Source organism: Anarhichas minor, unplaced genomic scaffold (genome assembly GCF_050575085.1).
Source record: "Anarhichas minor isolate MPS153535 unplaced genomic scaffold, ASM5057508v1 ptg000136l, whole genome shotgun sequence".
In the NCBI taxonomy this organism is placed as follows: domain Eukaryota; kingdom Metazoa; phylum Chordata; class Actinopteri; order Perciformes; family Anarhichadidae; genus Anarhichas; species Anarhichas minor.
In genome coordinates this window covers 1,017,501-1,034,531 of record NW_027466582.1, presented here as the reverse complement: position 1 = coordinate 1,034,531, position 17,031 = coordinate 1,017,501, and the positions used below count along the sequence as shown (strand labels likewise).

Here is a 17,031-nt window from a genome sequence, read left to right as displayed (position 1 = left end):
CGCGCTGGGGGATCCGACGACGTCACACACACACACACACACACACGCACACACACACACACACACACACACACACGCACACACACACACACACACACACACACACGTGCACACAGACACACGCCCTCTCTCTCTCTCTCTCTCTTTCTGCCGCTCCGTCTCTCTCTCTCTCTCTCTCTCCCTCTCCTCTCTGCTGCTATTCTGGGAAGTGGCGTTTGGAATAACCCCCGTGTGCGTTCGGCTGTGTGTGTGCGCGTGTGTCTCCTGATTTCACGCTCACAACACACGCACACATACACACACACACACACACACACACACACACACACACACACGCACACGCTGACAACACTAGTCAGACGCGCACATTCACTGTCTGTCTGACTGCAGCAGCGGAGCTCCCGGCAGCAGAAATCCGGTCGGAAAGGATTCCTTCCATTTTTACGCGCAACTTTTTCTCGTCCGTCGGCCGCCTGGCCGCGACGTTTCCACCGCTCCGACTCTTGTGGATTTTCTAAACAACCCGTCTCTCCTTGCTGTTTTTTTCCGACGGACAGCCAGCGAGGTGTCAAGCCCGCCCGGAATCGGATCCCCCTGTCACCGGGGTTGCTTGTTGTCATTTTCGCACGGAGACGCGCGGACCGGAGCGCAGACGGAAGGTAAGTGCGAGGAGGGGAAAACGAAACCATATACATATTCTCTCACACATATATATATCACAGTGACAGCGGGCTTTTTATGCGCCATGACGGACATTATGGTCTGTTTTCACGGCACTTGATCTTTTTATTTAGCATATAAGGGCAAGGCTATGCAGGGGGAATACCCCGGGCACGCATCGCATTGCATGCAGATTACCCAGGTTGCGTAATATCCTGAGGAATTTGCAGTAGCCTGCACAGCCGGACTGGCTGCAAGGGCCGGCGGGGAGAGACACATCGAAGGGAGACCGGGAGGGAGGGAGGTTTATAAGGGGGGACTGTTCGTGGAATTTGAAGCCGTGAAAGTGGAAGCTCGGAGAGGTGTGATTTTTGCGTCTGGAAGGTGGATTTCTCTTTCTTTCGGCATTTGTGCAAACCAGCTGTGCCCGCATCTGGGGGAGGTTTTGGGTCATAGAAGTTTACTTGTAAACCTCTATAATATCACTATAATAATGATCACTGTTCGGCACTCGCGGGGTGTTTCTAAAGTGAGTTAAAGCTGTGACCTCTGGTATTTCCTTGTTGCCGCTACAGAGCGACCAGTGTGACATGACATTACATATATTCACAGAGAAGGCTTGTTGCTACAGTGTGTATGTGTTGTCGCAAAGTATGTCTCCTAATATGAAAAAACAACAGTTTTAAAGGTAGAAGGGAGTGACTTTATCTTATATGCTCATCGTTCGCTTCCTCTGTTTGTGTGTGTGAGAGAGAGTGAGAGAGAGAGAGAGAAATGGTGGGTGGTGCGCTGGCTGGTTCCGGGAATGTTCCATGACGTGTTGCCGTCTAGAGAGGGGCCCCGGCCGGGGAGACTCCGACGCACGGCCCCGGCGCTGCTGCTCCGTCTCTCCTCTCTAACGAGCCCGCTGATAAAAAAAACAACAAAAACAAAACAACATCTTTCTTCAATGCATTTCCAGAGATTTACAGCCTCGTCACATAAGTACGTCGCGTGTTATTGCACGTCATAATCCTTGTGATCCCAATGGTGCTGATTTATGCAGGAAAGCCACAGTGAGGTCAGAGGTCAGAGGTCACTGCCGAGCACTGACTGTACGCTTCAGGACGCTCCAGCAGGGGGGGGCGGGGGGGCGGTGATCGTGAACATGAGGTTTGAGCTGCAGGTTTAAGGCCAGCTGCTGCCAACATGACTGTTGTGGTTCCCAGAGCATTTCTCTGATGTTTAATAAGTCACAGGAAGCAGAAATAAAGGATTAACAATAAGGACTCGTGGTGCAACGGATCATAAAACACACGGTTCGGATCGGCACAAAAGAAAAAAGGGAGCAAATAAAACTGTTAGATCCCTGATCAAGTTTTATTGCAGCTGATACTAATTGCCGATCATTTCTGATCCATGCTGGCAGACACAGATCCCTTTGTTGTTTGATTATAGCAGCTGCTCTACAAGGATCCACACTACTTTCTTTTCTGCCACTGTCCCAAAAATCATTAATACCATCGTGTTATCCTTTTACTTTGATATAGTAATTTATAGTGCTTTGTTCTTCTTCATAAAAACACACAATTCACATGACAAGGAAATAAAAGTTTTAATTTGAATTGATTAAAACAAATCTTTGTGTTGTTGTTGTGAAGACATCTCCTTTAAACTACTGGATTTATTCAAGTTTCTCACCAACACATTTTACAGATTACATGTGAACGCATCACGATAACGTTATAATTCACCTTCAGCCAGTACTCAGCCAGTAAAAATGTATTTCCCGCTGTGAAATAAATTGCTGCGACAACGGTCCGTTACACCACTAATGAGGAGCAATAAGAAGGCAACCTCAGGCGCGCGTGCACCAATGGCAGGCGGTAGCTTAACCGATGGCACACTAGCAATAAGTGTTCAAGAGAGTTTTTAGGAAATGTTGAAGCGGCCTCTCAATAGCATGCCATATTACCTCTTTCACAGCTGTTGGAAGTCATATTTATGGAGTTTTATCATTCTCTGCCTGTGATTGGCTGGCGCTCGTTGCATTCTTCGAAGAGTATCTTAAGTTGTTATTGCAAGATTGTTGGACTGTTGGTGGGTTTAATGATTTCAACTCTGGATGTTATGAGCAATGTCCTAAATACAGGAGAAAAAGTATTAAATATTGCACATCACTGATAAACGGATGGAATGAAACTACAGATCTGTCGGAGAGTTACATTTTGATGTGGTGTCATAATTAAACTTCATTTCAACCTTTAATGTTGATATGGCACACTGACTAATAACAAAATGTGACAATGGCACTTCCTAACAGAAATGTTGCTGCCCAAAGTAGTAAATAAGTAAATATATCTAAAATATTTAATATTATTAATAATAACTGGAATTCTTCCTGAAACTGTCGGTCTTATTTTCACAAACTGTTTTGACACATCTGTGTGTGTTTATCGTCTGTGTTGGCAGGGAAAGCGGCTAATTTTAAACTCGGATTGACACTGTAAAGGTGCTATTTCTAGAAACAATGAAAAGATGTGTGTGCGCTGCAAAGCTGTGAAATGAAAATGTGGAGCTGAATTAAAGAGAGACGCAGCACTGATGAATGCCTCGCTGCATGTTTAAGAGCAGCAATGTGCAAAAAAAACTTTGTCCTGAACGTGTTTGCGGCATTGGTGGGGTCACATGGTGTCAGGACGCATTCTGTGCACGACCACGTGTGCGTGCACATGGTGAACGTGTGTGTGAGAGCGTGCGCGTGGTTAACACGAGTGTAAGAGCGTGCACGGGGCAAAGACCGACCTATACGTACCATCTGTCCCACCGCCGCTTCAGATGGCTATCGGGGTGTGCTGCGTAGGAGCGAGTGTCCACACACACACACACACACACACACACACACACACACACACACACACACACATTGTTATCAGGGTGGACAGGTGTACGGAGAACATGCGTGAGGTCTGAGTTGAGTTTCTGCGCTAAACGTTCAATTAATTTATTACTTATAGGCCTTGTGGGAAATCTATGTGTGTGGGGTACATTTATCAAAATTATAACACACTACAATTGGACAGCATCCCCTACTTTATGGTCTGTGTGACTCTAAATGGACCATAATGTACTAAATGAACATCATGCTGTATTGAAGAAGACTTGAAACTAGAGATTGAGACCATAAACTCATGTTTACAATGTTTACTGAGGTAATAAATCAAGAGAGAAGTAGAGTCATTTTCTCATAGACTTCTATACAACCAGAGGAGTCGCCCCCTGGTAGCAAGTTGGCTTCATTCTTCAGAGCCGGAGGTTGCTGCCTGGGAGAAAAGAGGAAAAGCACCGGCCTTAGTATTTACTTGCAGTGAGGCTAGCCTGCTAGCTTCACAATGTGAGCGAAACACCAACAGCACTCCAATGATGCATTGAAGCTTCATCTAAGGAGGATACAGGGTTCATTTTCAGACTTTTCTATAATATTTGTATTTTACATGTAACAGTTTAACCTCTTCAAGTCTAAAAAAAACAATTCAAAAATCGAATTACCTGATCCTGTGCTGCGGTTGAAGGGGCTTTTCCCCGATCCCTTGAGGATTGCACCGCTCCTCACGGTCCTCCTCTGAGGACGGAGCTGCTCAGTTCTCAGGTGATAACAGGTGTTTATGTGGAGGCAGGTTGTAACCTCTGTCTGTTTAAAGGTGGTGCAGGTTATGATGTCACAATACATTTAGATTTATTAAATCCTTTTGGAAGATTCTTTAAAGAGACTCACAATGTCCATTTGGGTTTGAAGTCCTAAGCTGAGGTTTACGTTGCTGCTGTCTACTAAAGAAACGCAGCAGCCTGCTTTTATTTTTTTTATTTTTGTGATAATTAATTGTCTAAGCACTTGCTTCTAAATGTGTCTGATGATGTTGCTTCTATATCCGTGTCTGTATCTCCTCCCGTCTGTCTCCTCGCTGGCTTTGCATCAGTTGGTTTTGCTGCAGATGTGATGCGTTTGCATTTGCTGTCAATTAACACAATGCACACATGGTGCTGGAGAATCTGAAATGACTGCAGATGTATTGCATGGTGGGATGAAGTAACACACACACACACACACACACACACACACACACACACACACACACACACACAGCTCTCATTACAGCCTTGAGTTGCTGGTACATCCCTCCAGTCTGTTTGTACAGATGATGATGAGCACCATCAGCTTTTGATGTTCTGCTGCCGTGGATTTTCAAAGTGACAGTCAATAGTTACATCTTGCTTTAAACCTATCGGTGACTCTAATAATAGATTTAACCGAGAAAACGTTGCTCCACTTTGCATTGTGGCTTCCTCTGCCTCCCCCAGTCTGTTATTGTAACATAACAGACACCTCAGGTGGATTACTACCCAAAAAATAACAGCTGCATCGCAGCACAATGCATCCGCTCAACGCCGCGCTTACACCGATTCTCCGGTGTGAAGTGAACGGGCTTCCTCCAGAGAGCAACGAATTCAGAGCATTAAAAAGGAGGATTTTATGCTCCACGCTCCACTGATCCACAGTTTATCTCTCTGAATGAATTGTGCTGCTTTTGAATGCAACCGTTTCAATGGTATGTGTGTGTGTGTGTGTGTGTGTGTGTGTGTGTGTGTGTGTGTGTGATCACCTGAGAGCTGTACAGGAACCTGAGAGCGCTCCGGTGAGCGAGGTCCTGACAGCGACGGCTGAATTATTAAGACACACACTCACACACAAAGCTTTGCTTCTCCTGATAAATTGCTCCCCAGTGGTTTGTTTTCTTTACCTGGTTTTATATAAACACCTGGAGGAGAGGAGGGGGGGAGGAGGTGAGGAAGATAAGGGGAAAGGTGGAGAAGAAGAGCGAAGTCAGGGAGCGAGTGAGAGTAAAATATGACAGAAGACGAAGAAGGGAGGGAGATGAGATAAGGGAGGAGGGAATGAGATGACAAGAAATGGAGGAAGAGGGGAAGTGATAGGAGAGAAGGAGGAGAGATGAGAAAGGAAGAGGAGAAAGAATGAGAGGAAGAAGAGGAGGAGAGAAGGAACAAGCGGATGATGAGTTGGGAGAGGAGAGGAGAGGAGAAGGAATAAGGCAGAGAGGAGAAAAGGGGAGGAAAGGAAACAAGTGGAGAGAAGAGGAAACAGATGAGGTGCGTGAAGGAAACAAGAGGTGCAGAGAAGAGAGAAAACGAAAGTAAGCGAGGGAATAAGAGAGGAAACAAGTGGAGAAGGGAAGAGATAAGGGAAAAGAAGAGAAGAAAAGAAGAAACAAGGAGATGTAACAAAAGGAGAGGAGGGGAAGCACAGGGTGATGAAGGAGGAGAAGGAAGAGGATGAGGAAAAGAGGAGGACGAGGAGTCACAGAGAGCAGGAAGAGGAGACGAGATGGGATGAGAGGTTTCAAGCTGTATCAGCAGAGGAGTGTGTCTGTCAGCTGCTGACACACTTTTCATTTCAAGCAGTGTGTGTGTGCGTGCGTATGTGTGTGTGTATGCGTGTGCGTGTGTGTGTGTGTGCGTATGTGTGTGTGTGTGTGTGTGTGTGTGTAATCTCAGCTTGTTGTCCTCAGCTGTACAAAAGGAATCTCCCTCTCTGAGCCTCTACAGCCTCTAAGATAATGGGCTTTTTTATGTGTTTAATCCTCGGCCAATCAGTGATCACCTTGCTTCTCCACACCAGCCAATCATATGGCATCTTTTTTTGATGGGAGATGTCAGATGATTTTTGCCTCACGTGCACGTATAGAAATGTGCGTGTTTGTTTGTTTATTTATGTGTGTGACGATATTGAAACCAAACCTCTCTTTGCTCAAAGGGAGAGACTGTCAGGTGGACTGTGTGTGTGTGTGTGTGTGTGTGTGTGTGTGTGTGTGTGTGTGGGTGTGTGTGTGTTTGGACAGAGAGACGATGAAGAGCCACAGAGAGAGAGAGAGAGAGAGAGAGAGAGACCTTTACCCAAACTGGCCTACTTTCTCAACAGCTTGTAATTAGTCTCACTTCATGCATTTATGCATCAGACAGTAGAGCTGCATCAGTGTTTTGTAATCAGAAAAACCCAAGTGACACGACCGACACTCGGCTTCCCCTTTTCCTGTACGCTGCCTGTAAACGGGTTGTAAATCAAACGCAGTGAAACTCAGAGCAAAACTACACGACATGTACAGTAGCCTCCGCTCCTCCGTACGGGAGCAGCCCAAGAATGCTTTCCTTTGAATAACGTGACTGTGTAAAGCTTATAGTTTATGCTAGAAGCCGGCCCGAGGCGATCACGTGACTGTCTCCAATAGTTCACTGATAAAAAGACTATTTACATGTCTGTGGATTATACAAAGAAGGACACTTTGTTTTTAGATGCTTTAGAAGCTGAAGAATCTTCATTTGAGTGAATATTTTGCAGCCAAATCAAATAGTTTACATGATATTAAACCTTTGTTTCTTCACAATGAATTAAATACTTAACTTGTTTGACATTCCCAGCACACCTGATGCTACTGTCATACAGCAGACACTTTGATCTGTCATAGCAGGAAAAACACAGGTGGGGCTAATTGAGTTAACGAAGGCTAGGCCCCATGAAGTCGTGACAGTGAGTCAGCAGACCGGAGCTGAAGCTTTAATGCAATGCCGTCGTTTTAATCAAGTCATCAAGGACACCTGTGCTTCTCCGTCTCCCTGCTGGCTTTCTGTCTCTGTGTTTAGGCTCAACACTGACTTGTTGCACCACCGAGCACAGAGATGACACTGATATCTTCTCCTCTGACTCCTGGTAGGAACCTTTATTCCTCTGTGCTCAAGTATCTCAACGACACTTTCTTTTTCTTTAGCAGAAAGCAGAAAGCTGAAAAGCTAACAAATAGCATTTTGGCAAATGTCATACATTTTGCAAAACCTAACAACCTAATAACCTCCAGCAGGGGCGTTTCTAGGATTCAAAGAAAGGGGGGGCTTAGCCCCAAGGGGAGTGGCATATTTGCGCGCGCAAAATATTTTTTTGGGGCCCATTTGGGGCCGTGGATATCCATTGTTTCAGACAGTTCATAGATTGGTTCAATCAGAAAGAGTGTGATTTTGCTCTGTAGTTTTGCTTGCATTCAGATAACACAAGAGACAGAATTTCAGGGTCATTGTGAAATTTGACAACACAAATATGAACTTTTCTCAAATAAAGAATATCCACGTCACTCCCAAATCCTAATTCTTAAAGGGACCGCACACAATGGATGGGGAATGGACCTGACAGTGTCAACTTTATAACTTTATACCTATTTTAGGGGGGCTTCAGCCCCCCTAAAATAGGCCTAACGACGCCCCTGACCTCCAGTATGCAGCTCAAACACAATCATTCAGTAGTTTGCTTTCATGTTTTTGTCTCATAACTGCTCATATGTAGATGACGTGACATCATTTTCCCAGCAGCTCCGTTGTAGAACGATAATCTTCTGAAACACCTTCAACCTTTTGATGTCACTCTCAATCTACTGCCGCCGGTGTGCAGCGGCGTTCAGCAGTCATACGGGGAGAAATATACGCTTTATATGCCCACAGAAGTGAAACCAGAAGTGAGAAACGTTTCAACGACAAAATCGGTGGTTTAGTTTTGAGTCTCAGTTTCTCTCAGCGGGAAACTCTCACTTTCGTGCTCGCAGTAACTCTCGTAGACGTAAAACCCAGCAGAACAGGGGGGGGGGGGGGGGGGGGGGGGTCCAGAGGCATCTGTGAAATGGATGACAATTTAAGGGTAATCTAAAAATCTATTCATGACATATATATCTATATAATTATATAATTATATATCTATATTATTTATTATTATAATTATCATAATTGTATTTAAAATATGGGTATTTATTTTATTATATATATTTAAAAATATCTGTTTTGAATCGTTTTAAAAACTGTTCAAATCTGAGGAAATAGGATAAAAAAATGTATTCCAAAAATACAGTTTCCACTACAAAAACACTCATTCTTTATTTTTTATTACTTTAAGAGTCTGAGGCGATCCGCTTTCTGAGCTGTCAGAAATCTATTGAAAATAAGATAATAATAATTGACATTATTATTATGATACTAATACTACTGCTACTAATACTGCTACTACTAATACTAATACATCTTGAATATTCCTGACTCCGTCTGTACTGTTCGGTACAGGCTGTCCAGGCTCTGCTGCCGGTCTATTATCTGCCACAGTGGAGTCAGCGGCGGCCCAATTAAGACGCAGCGACCGTCGCCGCTGTAGGTTTAGGTTGAGTTATTTGCATATCCATACAAAAGATAAGAACACTTCAAATAATATCAGGGGATGAAAAGAAATCCAATCTCAGCGGGTGAGACGGAACAGAAACCCCAGCGGGCTTTGAAACAAAAAACAAAACAAAAAAAAGATAATAGTGACAAAAGAAAACTGAAAATCAAAATGACAAACTGCTGACACGAGTGATCTGAAAGTCTGAGACAGAATGTCATCTGTTTTTATTTGTTTATTGTTGGATTCATCGCAGGGGTTTGAAATGTCACAGTCAAACACTCAGAATCCACCAAGAAGACAACAGAGACTTCGTGTTTTTTAGAAAATTTTAGATATCAAACCACAGGATCAGCATGTCACTGCTGCAGAAATGAGCTGCTTTTTTAATTTTCTGACATAAATTTAAATGCTGCATTGATATTTGTATGCTGAACGTCTCTCTTTCTAACACAATGAACATTAACGTGCTGCATTAACGGCCTTCCCTCGGCTGGTTTCAGTCTTTCCAGCAGATGTTTGAACCTGATGCAGCGATTTGCTCCCATTCAGAGACACTCGCTTTTGGCTCACAGTCGGTGTTTCCATGTGTTTGTGTGGAGGTTGAGCTCAGAGCTCTGTGCAGACCAGTGAAGTCCCTCCACACCAAATAAGCCATGTCTTCACTGAGGTGGCTTTGTGCACAGGGGGCGTTGTCACGTTGAAAACAGGAAAGGGTTTTCCCAAAACAGTTGCCACAAAAGTTACTCAAGACGGCAGCCTCCGGTTCTGCCAAGTGAAGCCAAAGCTTCATGTGCTAAAGCTGCATTCTCTCTAGTGTCCACCAGGGGGCGACTCCTCTGGTTGTATAGAAGTCTATGAGAAAATGACTCTACTTCTCTCTTGATTTATTACCTCAGTAAACATTGTAAACATGAGTTTATGGTCTCAATCTCTAGTTTCAAGTCTTCTTCAATACAGCATGATGTTCATTTAGTACATTATGGTCCATTTAGAGTCAAACAGACCATAAAGCAGGGGATGCTTTAGCATATTGTTTAGCTTTGGGCCCAACCCTGACATTTTTTATTTCAAATACGAATAATATACCCTAAAAAGGTTAATAAAAACCACAGTATACTACTTAAAACAAACGTATGGTGTGTTGTATGGTTGTGTTTACAAAAGGTGGATTTACATTAAAAAATATGCGTCTTCATCACCCTTCCTCTCTCTCTTTCTCTCCCAGGGACTGTGGCCAGTTTGTGGACTCGCTAAACTGGATCAGAAGAAAAAACGATTACACCAGGTAGGACGTGTGTGTGTGTGTGTGTGTGTGTGTGTGTGGTGTTTATAGCTGACAGTCAAACAGCGGCCATAACACAATTGGTCGTAAAGATGCATTACATGGGGTCATGAGGTGTTGACAGTTAGTAAAAGATGATGTGAGTTTAAGCAGCAAACGGATAAAGTAGTTATTGTATAGGGTTACGTACACTGTAAAATCTAATTAGTTAACCTTACTTAAAAAAACCATGCAAACCGATTGCCTTGAAAAAAGCAAGTAAAGTAAGGTACTCATTTCATTCAAGTATAAGTATACTTACACTCGAGTTTCAGTAACTAAAAAAAAACAAGTGAAGAGTACTTGCAACTTTACTTAAGATGTACTCTTGACTTAGTAAAGCCTACTCAGAATTACTATTTCAAATAACTAAATAATTTCAAGTGAAATATACTTTGTGTGTATTCCAAGCAACACATTTATTTAAGTCAGGCTAACTTATGTGACATTTACTGCTACTTAATATTTCTCAGTTGTATTTACTTGAACACTAAAATCATTTACTTGGTAAAACCATGCAAACCGATTGCCTTGAAACAACCAAGTTCATGTTACTCGTCTAACTTAAGTATGTCAAACATCCTTTAAACAATAATGAAAAACAGGTTCCATTGTCTTCAAACAATCACATTTACACATAATAAATCAAGGTAGTGACACAGTTCAAAGTTCTAGTATATGATTTTTTTATTTTAACATTAGGATTTGGTTCAGATAAAAACATTTAGTAAAATGTACAATTTGATCATCAAATAGACATGTACTGGAGGTTCTATATTTCACAGAGGAACAACTTTTTCACAATAGCAATTTAAAACACCAAATGCTCAGCTATGTTACACTGCTTTGCCAACTCACTGCTATAGGAGTATTGTGAACAATTGAGTCTGCTGGACTGTCTTTTTTTCCCCATCAGCCTACATATGCCAGCATCAAAATCAGTGATGGTACAGTTATCTGCCATCAATACTTGCCAGCTGTATTATAAATTGGGCTTTATAAAAATAAATGCAATTATAATAATGAAAAAGAAAAATCCAACCCTGATCTTTAACCTAACATACAGTCCTGAAACAACACCGTTAATACTGTAATAGCTATAAAACGTTGTTCATAGACCAAACTTGGTAAAGAACCAACGGGCTGACAACTACAAAGTGGCTTCATTCAGTTAGCAGAAGAGTATGAAAGAGAAAGGACTCTGGCATTGGATCACACTTTTTTAACATACACTGGCAGCCTCTGGACATGACTTGCTGATGAATCCATGGGCTAACTATTTGAAACGAGTGCCTTAATATAGTTAACGTAACAAAAAGCAACTGAATCTAATGCCAAACGTCAACACCTTTATACAGTAATTTACGTTCTAACTATTTTTAAGAGTTTGCAGTTTTGGTGGGAGTTTGTCTTGTGCCAAGCGTCACTCTTTGAATGAAGTTGAAAGTGTTTTTCATGGCTTTAGGGTATTCAGTCCAAGCGTAAAGAAAATGACAACACAAACAAGAGGCAAAGTGCTTGAGGTAGATTCAGGAGATCATCCATTACAATACCTTCCTCAACAATGGTGGAAGTAGACACTGGGTCAAGGTGGAGTTGATTTGGAGAGAGGGACATCTTCACTGATGTTCGTCAGCACCCCAACAGATACTTGTGCCCAGGCATCATCCCTGTCAGAATCCTGTGTAAGACCAAACAGAAACAACATTACAACAAGGAAATATAAATTGTCACTGTGTCATATGTCCCGTCTACGCTGCCTTCCAGCCTTGCCCATAACGTTTTCCTTTCACACACCTGCATTTAGTAGTTGTATCCACATTAGTGGGCCTAAAACAGTTTTGACCAGTTTACAGATGTCCAGCAAAGAAGATGAAAGAAATTAAGTATTGAAGTCTTCCTCGCACTAAATATTCTTTACCATCCTCGTTAGATTGTATTAGCTAATGTATTCGAGGGAGAGATATGATCTACCTCTTGTGCATTATACACAACCGGAGATGGCAAGCAGGCTTAGCACCGTTGAGCTGAGCAGTGCAACCCGGTGGCATGGACTGCGAACGGAGTTAGTTCAATATATGGCTGCTTCACCTTATGGGTGATGCTACCAGCCTAGCTCATGTGAAGCCAGGAAAATACACCTTTATCCATATGCATTAAAAAAAAAAAATTGTAACAAATTTTTGGGGGGCATTTCTGCATTATTCGACAGTAACAGTAGAGAGACAGAAAAGGCAGGGATGAGAGAGGCGATGACATGCAGCGAAGGCCTCCATCCAAATCAACTTCCGGCCGCTGTGGTTGGGACTCAGCCTTGCTGTGATACGTCTTGAGGCATTATGTTTATCTCAGGATCACCTTGAGGGAATTTCTTCAAATTTGGAACAAAGGTCCACTTGGACTCAAGGTTGAAATTTGGTGGTGAAAGATCACAGGTCACCGTGACCTCACAAAACACGTTTCTGGCCATAACTCAATAATTCATATGTTAATTATGACTATTTCACACAAATGTCTAGGATAAGATGTAACTATGAGAACTTACAAAGCAGGTGTGGTAGAAGTGACTGGGGTCATCACCAAGTAGAACAGGGAGGCCTCTGAGTACGAGGGTGCACATTGCTGTCACATCTGGTTTCTAGAAGTGGATAATTAACAAAAAAAGTTCAAGATTATGTAACATTCAAATCTGACCATACAAATATGTTTGTCAATGTGACAATGAAACAAGTGTCACCAGAATGTTTGTTTGACAGTACGGACTCACCCGTGAATCAATTTGCTGCACAAACTCAGCAGATGTCTCTCCAACACTTCCGTTCTTGGACTTGAAGATTGTGACAAAGTGCGGTGTTGTGTAGTGGTCCACAGCATCAAAAAAGTAATTCTGCAGGTTTGTGGTGGCTCCAGTTAAACCCTGCAAACACCTAGAACACACAGAAAAAAAACATAGTGACTAAATCGGATTGGACCAATGTGGACATTTTTGAAAACCATTCTGCAAACAAAAACACCATCACAACTGTTGACATCACTGCAATTGCCAAATTTAAATCAATAGCATACTGCTATTTAGTCACCAGGCTGAGTGACAGGACAAAGTATTGATTGAAAATTGATTTAACTTTTTCTACAGCGAGCTAGTCTATTAATTCTAATAAAATTGTAGCATTAACGCTTTGTCAAAAACTGCTCTACCGCTGATTATAACTCCTTAAGCCTAAATATCCTCCAAATTATAGGCTACTGGCATCTCACCTTTAGTGAACCGGCATCCAGCGTTGACGAAGCAGCTCTTTAAGAGCCCTCAGGCAGTTACCGTGAGCACTTCTTCTGAAAAGGACAAAGAATATATTTAAGTTAAAAGGAAGTTGTACTTATATGTTGTTATTTAGAGACAAATCCCTTGATAAATGCATGCTTTACCGGCATCACAGGAATAAACATTTGATTTTGTTAAACTAATCTTTTTGACACAGGTCAAAGAAGCTAGCTAAGACCACCAATATCCCTGACAGACAAAATAAATGACTGGGTCATAACGTATACAAGCCTCCTCGATATAATTGTGGGATTTTTTTGTTTTAAGTTACCATAAAATGGAGATTGAGATGATTTCTCCTTCATTATCAGTCACAGACAGCTTAATGTAGCTGACAGCTCGAGAGGGGGAAGGAAAGGTCGTTAATTTGCGCATTCAGTGAGGCTAAAGATCGGTGTGCGCGCGCAGCTGCAGCTTTTAAGCACTTTCACTGGAATCTATTAACGTTGAATGAAGCCGGTGGCTACTCGCGTCCATGTGAAAAACTATGGGTGTGTTGGAAAGACTGTTACAACGGCACTAGTCATTAAATACACAGACGTAGCATAGTCTAACCTAACTGTTGCGTTCACTCCCGTGATATTATCGTTTCCTTCAACCACGCTTTGCATGATATATAAAAACATGTCCGCTAACGTCATACACCCATCACGTGACGTAAAATAATATAACTCCACCGCTAACGAAACAAACAGTACTGTTAAATAGTCTTCTAGTTGTCTACCTAACGCGGCTGCAAACTGCACGTTTCAACAACACCGTGTTTAACGTCGCTCTCAAAGCACGGTTCATGCTGCATTCACTTGTAACTCGGAATTTCCAAGTTGTAATGTCGTGCGACCTGCGACCAAAATACGTTGGCTGTGTCAACTCGAAGAAAACCGAACAATTAAAATGTACATCGGACTTTCCACTTTCGTTATGGAAAAATTAAAATATGTTTTCATGCGAACCTGGAGCAGTGGTGGGAACAGCTAACGTTAGTCTTTAGGCTACCGCTAAAACATGCCTGAACAAGTTTAGCTAAGCTAATGTGCAGTGACTGTTAGCTAAGTCAGCTAGCGTTGGCTAGTTAACAATTAAAATATGTTTGCAGGCGAACCTGGGGCAGTGGTGGGAAAAGCTAGTCTTTAGGCTACCGCCAAGACATGCCTGAATAAGTCTAGCTAATAGACGAAATGTGCAGTGAGTGTTAGCTAAGTCAGCTAGCGTCGGCTAGTTAACGATTAGCAAGCGTTAGCTCACGCTAGCTAACATTGGCAGCAGTCAGAAACATAAACATTTTACACACAGTTACTGTTTGCTTGATGACTTACCTTAATATTCTCCAAAAGACAAAATGAATCTTCACAAAAGCCAAGTGGTTTGTCTTTCTTGCCTCAGCTACCGAGTCCGCCGATCCACCATCTTGAGCGCACACATGGACTGAATGTGGGCTTCTGCGCATGCTCAGACCTCAGCCGTTTTTTGTTACTTGAGTGTTTGAAGTTAGCTTAACTCCAAACAATAAAGTAAATAGTTTTTTTCCACCCGCAATTAACGCTGACTTAGTAAAATCTAGTAAGAAGTCATATTTTGGATGACAAAGTAAAGTTAACTAATTAAATGTAAGTCTGGACAACTATTACATTTTACAGTGTAGGTACGGTGAAAGTAAATAAAGACACATTTACTGGATACTGGTGGAAACAACCTCCGGACCGTAATGGAGAAAATGGTGGAGAAAAAAAAGGGCGGACGTTGTAATAATAACCTTCATTATGAATTAAAATGGCCGATCCTTTTGTCATGAGAGGGAGAGAGAGAGAGAGAGAGAGAGAGAGAGAGAGAGAGAGAGAGAGAGAGAGAGAGAGAGAGAGATGAGAGGGGAGAGAGAGAGAGAGAGAGAGAGAGGAGGAGAGAGAGAGAGAGAGAGAGAGAGAGAGAGAGAGAGAGAGAGAGAGAGAGAGAGAGAGAGATGAGAGGGAGAGAGAGAGAGAGAGAGAGAGAGAGAGGAGAGAGAGAGAGAGAGAGAGAGAGAGAGAGAGAGGCTCTCACAGAGAAACAGACAAGGAGAGAGTTGAGTTGTCTCCATTTAACCAGAATTACTCTCGCTGTTTCCTCCCGGCTTGTTGCCGGGGCAACCGGCCAGCTTCGTTACCGGAGGTGTGACCTCGGAGTGTAAATGAGAAAAAATTTAAAAATGAAATAAAGAAAGGCTCACATTCACGGGCCTGCCGGCTGCCATCCTATAAAGTCTTTCTTGCTGTCTATGTTTTAGCTCCACCCCCAAAAAAAGTGAGTGACACGTTTCCACTGTGAGTCACGAGGAGTTCAATGCCGAGGACGGAGCGTGTGATGCAACGTAGAAACACTAAACAGAGACGTAATCCAAGAGTAAAGACGGAGTGGGGATGAATTCAACTGCACATTTAAGTGTTTATTTTACTACTCTGTCTATTTGCGTCGGTAGTTTTCTCCTAAATTCACCAAAAGTGACCATTAGAAAATGGCTGTAATACAGAAAATAAAAGTGGAAGTCCAGGTCGTAATAATAGAACGAGCTTCATTTTCTATGTACGTTGTTAAAACAACAATGGGGAGGTCTAAGGTCAGAGAGTCCTCACCGCCAGCGTCCATTTTACATTTCCAATCACAAGACGAGAGAAGATTAGAGAAAGGAGAAGTGGCCGAGTGACGCTGCTGATGCAGGAGAGATTAAGATGAATGGAAACTGATTCAGGATTAAACAGACTTGTGTAATGGCCGCCGTGCTACAGATTATAGGCTAAAGAAGAAGAAGAAGGATGGATGATGGAGGAGTGATGTTGTAGAGTCTGGCCTTTTTTAAATTTTCACACGTGTGCAGGCGCGATAGTAGAAGAAGAGCACGGCGTGTTCGTGCGCGTGAGCGGAGTCACTTCCTCTTCCTGTGTAACAGGCGGCTTCGTATCCAGGACGAGATAAACTATGTCATCCTCTGTCTTTCTGTTTCCTTCTCTACATCTTCCTCGCTCTTTCATCATTCAGTGTGTGTGTGTGTGTGTGTGTGTGGTTGACTCAGACACAGCACAGAAATAGATCACGTAAAAGCAGAGATTACTATCTGCACCTCAATGCTTTAAGCTTCATATAGTGTCATCTCCTTGTAAAACACACACAACAGAAAACCTGCACAGGATGTGCGTCAGTGCTTGCAGACTGTGCACATGCTGTCAAATGCATAGACTGTGTGTGTGTGTGTGTGAGGTGGGTTATGAGGACATAGAAGGTGACAATCGTCAACGGCTGCTCCAAACTGAGACAAGCTGTTCAGACAGACAGAAAGCGCGTCGCCATGCCAAACAAGTCCTCCAAACTGTGTCCACGCAACTCTAGGAGGACACGTTGTGTGATCCGAGTTGGGAGGAGAGACGATTGGTTAAGTTACTCATTGCACTCGAGTATTTAGGGTTAGTAAAGCCTATTGGTCAGCCGTTACACACCAACACATCAGGTTACCGG

At 42.8% G+C, this 17,031-nt stretch overlaps 1 protein-coding gene and 1 long non-coding RNA gene across 8 annotated transcripts in view; one reads left to right on the top strand and one right to left on the bottom strand.

The window, feature by feature from the left end:
• Positions 1-202: 202 nt before the first annotated feature.
• The window catches only part of hivep2a (HIVEP zinc finger 2a), a 106,339-nt gene continuing 89,510 nt past the window's right edge, over positions 203-17,031 (top strand). For 4 of the 7 annotated variants that reach the window (XM_076084639.1, XM_076084642.1, XM_076084641.1 and 1 more), the window contains exons 1-2: positions 203-659; positions 10,131-10,190. The gene's annotated coding sequence lies outside the window, so the exon portion shown is untranslated. The other 3 variants (XM_076084636.1, XM_076084637.1, XM_076084638.1) reach the window with 3 other exon arrangements.
• On the bottom strand, positions 10,659-15,120 carry LOC142942357 (uncharacterized). Its single transcript, XR_012951594.1, has 5 exons — positions 14,865-15,120; positions 13,485-13,559; positions 12,994-13,153; positions 12,772-12,864; positions 10,659-11,907 (listed from the first exon to the last, which is right to left on the bottom strand). It is a non-coding gene; the product is annotated as an uncharacterized LOC142942357 (long non-coding RNA).